The following is a 6,001-nucleotide window of genomic DNA, read 5'->3' as shown; positions in this document are numbered from 1 at the left end:
AAGCAACTCGCACCCATCAAAGTGCCCGCTGATCTGCTGGACGAGAAAACGGTAGCTCGCCATGTTTGCGTCCTTGGCGTCCCAGTCACCAGACGACTGCTGGACGACCAACTCCGAGTCGCCGTAACACAGCACTCTGCGGATGCCAATCTCCTTGGCCAGCCGGAGCCCGTGGATGAGCGCCTCGTACTCGGCCACGTTGTTGGAGACGGCAAAGTGGATCTGCAGCGTGGACTTGAGCTTGTCGCCTTTGGGAGAGGTGAGGACGATGCCGGCTCCCAAACTGGTGCACATCTTCGAGCCGTCGAAGTGCATCCGCCAATGGGTGGAATCTGACGCTGGCAGCAGGTACTGGGTCTCGGCCTAGTCGACTATGAAGTCGGCCAGCTCTTGGGACTTGATGGTGGTGCGGTGCTGGTAGAGGACGGTGTGGGGAGCTAGCTCGATGGCCCACTTCGCCACCCGACCTGACGCATCTCTGTTGCCTATGATCTCGGCAAGTGGGACGGTGCATACAACCGTGATGGTGTGCTCCTAGAAGTACTGCTTGAGCTCCTTGGTGGCAAAGTACACGCCGTAGCACATCTTCTGCTAGTGGGGGTAGTTCTCCTTGGAGGTTGACAGCACCTCACTCAGGTAGTAGATGGGCCTCTGAACTGGCTGTGCCTTGCCGTCTTCTGGGCGCTCGACCATGATCACGGTACAGACCACCCGGGTGGTGGTGGCGAAGTAGAGGAACATGGGTTCCTTAGAAGCCGGAGCGGCTACACTACAAAAAAAAGACACATCCGTGACATTTTGGGCCGAACGAAATTTTTTTCTGTCATACATATGACACTTCTATGACGATAATTGTGACAAAACCCGGTATCATCATAGATGTGGTGGGCTCCTACTTCTATGACAAAAAATCATGACAGAAAATGGGATTTTCGTCTTGGGCGGGCCGGAGACACAGCTGCATGACATTCTTTGGGCCGTCCATGACGGAAAAAACTGTGGTAGAAGCGAGGGCGAGGAAAATTTCAGGGAGTTCCCGATTACGGTGGGAGGTCAGGGGCCGAGCGATGCGCGTTTCTCTCATACACATACGCGCGTGTGTGCGAGGCGTTGGCTCTAACTGAACCCGAGCGAGGCGTTGGGCTCTAACTGAACCCGAGCGATTGCACTGCAGGCTACGCGTTACTAAACCCGAGCGATCGATCGATGGCTGTTAGCTGAACCCGATCGAGCGATTCCTTCGCTACTGCTGCTAACTGAAGCCGATCGATGCTGCCTCGGGGTGAACAGTGAGCGTTGCGGGGCGGGGGGGCGGGTTGGATGAACAGTGAGCGGTGGCGTTGCCTCTGGATGAACAGGACCCCGTGGTGTGGTGGAGGGCTGGATGAACAGTAGACGGTGGTGCCCGTGGAGGGGTGGTTGAACAAGACCCCGTGGTGTGGAGGGTTGGATGAACAGTAGACGGTGGAGGGGTGCCCGTGAAGGGGTGGTTGAACAGTAGCCGGTGGACTAGCGCTCGGTGGAGGCTGGATGAAGAGGAGCCCGTGGAGGCTGGAGGAGGTCGGGTAGCCCGTGGAGGCTGGAGCAGGTCGACGGTGGAGATGAACAGTATCCCGTGGAGTCCCGTTTTGCGGTGCGCCACACCCCTCCCGATCAACAGGACCCCCGTTTCGACCGTAGGAGGTCCGTTTCGTCCGTTTTGCGGTACGCCACACCCCTCCCGATCAACAGGACCCCCGTTTCGACCGTAGGAGGTCCGTTTCGTCCGTTTTGCGGTACGCCACACCCCTCCCGATCAACAGGACCCCCGTTTCGACCGTAGGAGGTCTGTTTCCTCCATTTTGCGGTACGCCACACCCCTCCCGATCAACAGGACCCCGTTCCGAACGTAGGAGGTCCGTTTCCTCCGTTGTGCGGTACGCCAGGCCTCGTTTCCATCGCCTGTTCCGTCCAAGCCCTCCCGATGAACACGACCACGCATTCCGTTCTGACCCAGCCGGTTGGCTCCCACGCGTTCCGTTGCGTCCCGATGAACACGACGCATTCTGTTGCCTCCCCATGAACACGACGCATTCCCTTGCCTCCCCATGAACACGACGACGACGCTGTTTCTCCGTTCCGACCCAGCCATGTACACGAGCCCCGGCGGTACGTATGCGCGAGTAGGCGTTCGAGACCCCGCTCGTATGTACACATACGTGGCCGTATTTTCTTTCTTGCACCCTGGCCGCTGTACGTACGTGTACATGCTACGTGCGCGCCTCTACTACGACACGTGCGCGCCTCTACATCCACCAGTATATATGTACATACACGTTCGCGACCAGAATGACAACACTACGTACGCCTCGACCAGGTGGGTCCCGACTGTCAGGCACTTCCTTGCCTGCGAAGATGTAGCTGGTGGGTCCCAGCAGTCAGGGGGGCGAATCGTTTTTTTTGCCCGGACGCACTTCCTTGCGTGCGAAGATGTAGCTGGTGGGTCCTAGCAGTCAGGGGGAAACGTTTTTTTCATGAAATACAATGGCCCATCCGGTGGGTCCCAACTGTCAGGTGGAGGAATAATTATTTACCGCGTAATAAGGAGGCACTTCCTTGCTGCGGCCGTGGACTCAGCTGTCAGCCTCTCCACGTGCAGTCCACGTCCGATGGAAGTCGTTCCTTGACCACGTTGACCACGCCGTGCCGAGAGCACCAGGGCGGTGGACGACGGCGAGGCCTAGGAAGGGGACGACGGGGAGCCGGGGAAGGTCAGCAGTGGAAGCCCGCGCGAAGAGGAGTACGAGGGTTCACTGGTTCGGCTGCGGTGTGAGGCTGCCGTCGCCGCAGGGCCTGGCCAGCGGTGGGAATAGTAGGGGGCGGTGAGGCCTCTGCGGCAGCACAGCTGGCCACGGGAGGCAAGAGCATGCGGCACGACCGGCGCTGCTTTGGGCGGCTGGAGCAAGAAGACCAGAGGTTGAAGAAGCACTACGGCCGTTGGATGGACATCGTACGGTCACTGGAGCTAGAATTGTTCATATTGACTAAAGTTGATAAAGGCCCCCTCCCAGTCAACTTAGTAGGCCCACAAGTCGGCCTCCCACCATGGTGGGTCCCAGCTAGCAGGGGGAGTATTCATTTTTTTGTGCGTAATAAGGAGGCACTTCCTTGCATGCGAAGGTATAGGTGGTGGGTCCGAGCTGTCAGCGGCGGTAACGTTTTTTCGCGAAATACAAAGGCCGTTTCGGTGGGTCCCTGATGTCAGGTGGAGGAAGCATTATTTTGCGCGTAATAAGGAGGCATTTCCTTGCGTGCGGCCGTGGAGCCAGCTGTCGGCCTCTCCACGTACAGTCCACTTCAGATGCATGTCGGTCGTTGACCACGTTGACCAGGCTGCGATGAGAGCACCAGGGCGGTGGACGACGGCGAGGCCTAGGAAGGGAACGACACGGAGGCAGGGAAGACTCGGCAGTTGTTTCCCACGCGGAGGGGAGTACGACTATACGAGGGTTTACTGGTTCGTCTGCCGTCGCCGGAGAATAACAACATGTGTGGGTGAGTAGAGGGATGGCTAGGCCAGCGATGGGAGTACGATGGGGCGATGAGGCCTGCGCGGCAGCAGAGCCGGCCGCGTGGAGGAGGGAGCAGGCAGTCCCGCCGGCGCTTGTTTGAGCGGCTGGAGCAGGAACAGCAGAGATTGAGGAAGCACGACGGCCGTTGGATGGCCATCCAACAGTCACTGCTTGTGCGTCAACCTTTTTTTAGGAAAGCCTCAAATCTGTGGAAAACAGCATGCAGCCCATCTGCCATTATTTCTAATAATTTATAGCCCATTTCCTAATTATTAAGGTTTTTTTGGGAGCCCATATTCTTTTTGTTAGCATTACAGCCCATATTGTGGCCACGGTTTAAAAATTATACGAAGTTTTGCATATTTTGGTGCGGTCCGAACTGTTTTTAATCCCGAAATTTTGACTCACATTCAAACTGATTTTAAAAATAAATGTATATCAATATAAAATCCAACAAATTCTCCATGCATAAAAATTAATGTAATTTAAAATCTCGAAATGAAAAAAAAGATATTTGAAACTAATTGCTGGTTTGATGTGTTTTAAAAATGTACAGCCCATTTCTCATTACTGATGGGCCATTTTCTCGGCCAGCCGAATGAAAGCTCTCCTCGTCTTGAAAGATTTGCAGCCCAACAGGCCTGACAAAGCGACTTGGCAAATCACAAAAAAACTGGGCTGTGGCCATGGACCCAGCTGTCAGCCTCTCCACGTACAGTACTCTTCCGATGGAAGTCGTTCCTTGACCACACTGACCACGCCGTGCGAAGAGCACCACGGCGGTGGACGACGGCGAGTCCTAGGAAGGGGACGATGCGGAGCCGGGGAAGACGCGGCAGTGGAAGCCCGCGCGGAGAGGAGTACGAGGGTTCACTGGTTCGGCTTTGGTGTGAGGCTGCCGTCGCCGCAGGGCCTGGCCAGCGGTGGGAATAGTAGGGGGCGGTGAGGCCTCCACGGCAGCAAAGCCGGCCATGGGAGGCAGGAGCATGCGGCACGACCGGCGCTGCTTTGGGCAGCTGGAGCAAGAAGACCAGAGGTTGAAGAAGCACTACGGCCGTTGGATGGACATCGTACGGTCACTGGAGCTAGAATCGTTCATATTGACTAAAGTTGACAAAGGCCTCCATCCCAGTCAACTTAGTAGGCCCACAAGTCAGCCTCCCACCATGGTGGGTCCTAGCTAGCAGGGGGAGTATTCTTTTTTTTGTGCGTAATAAGGAGGCACTTCCTTGCGTGCGAAGATATAGCTGGTGGGTCCGAGCTGTCAGCGGCGGTAATGTTTTTTCGCGAAATACAGAGGCCCTTTCGGTGGGTCCATGATGTCAGGTGGAGGATCATTATTTTGCGCGTAATAAGGAGGCATTTCCTTGCATGCGGCCGTGGACCCAGCTGTCGGCCTCTCCACGTACAGTCCACTTCAGATGCATGTCAGTCGTTGACCACGTTGACCAGGCCGTGCCGAGAGCACCAGGGCGGTGGACGACGGCGAAGCCTAGGAAGGGAACGACACGGAGGCAGGGAAGACTCGGCAGTTGTTTCCCAGGCGGAGGGGAGTACGACTGTATGAGGGTTTACTGGTTCGTCTGCCGTCGCCGGAGAATAATAGTAGGTGTGGGTGAGTAGAGGGATGGCTAGGCCAGCGATGGGAGTACGGTGGGGCGGTGAGGCCTACGCGGCAGCAGAGCCGGCCGCGGGGAGGAGGGGCGCCGGCGCTTGTTTGAGCGGCTGGAGCAGGAAGAGCAGAGATTGAAGAAGCACGACGGCCGTTGGATGGCCATCCAACAGTCACTGCTTGTGCGTCAACCTTTTTTTAGGAAAGCCTCAAATCTGTGGAAAACAGCATACAACCCATCTGCCATTATTTCTCATAATTTACAACCCATTTGCTAATTATTAAGGTTTTTTGAAGCCCATATTCTTTTTGTTAGCATTACAGCCCATATTGTGGCCACGGTTAAAAAATTATACGAAATTTTGCATATTTCGGTGCGGTCCGAACTGTTTTTAATCCTGAAATTTCGACTCACCTTCAAACTGATTTTAAAAATAAATGTATATCAATATAAAATCAAACAAATTCTCCACGAAAAAAAATTAATGTAATTTAAAATCTCGAAATGAAAAAAAGATATTTGGAACTAATTGTCGCTTTGATGTGTTTTAAAAATGTACAGCCCATTTCTCATTACTGATGGGCCATTTTCTCGGCCAGCAGAATGAAAGCTCTCCTCGTCTTGAAAGATTTGCAGCCCAACAGGCTTGACAAAGCGACTTACTTGGCAAATCACAAAAAAATTGGGCTGTGGCCGTGGACCCAGCTGTCATCCTCTCCACGTACAGTACTCTTCCGATTGAAGTCGTTCCTTGACCATGTTGACCACGCCGCGTGGAGAGCACCACGGCGGTGGACGATGGCGAGGCCTAGGAAGGGGACGACGCGGAGCCGGGGA

Source organism: Aegilops tauschii, chromosome 1, assembly GCF_002575655.3.
Source record: "Aegilops tauschii subsp. strangulata cultivar AL8/78 chromosome 1, Aet v6.0, whole genome shotgun sequence".
Classification (NCBI taxonomy): Eukaryota; Viridiplantae; Streptophyta; class Magnoliopsida; order Poales; family Poaceae; genus Aegilops; species Aegilops tauschii.
Note: the sequence above shows the minus strand (reverse complement) of the source record.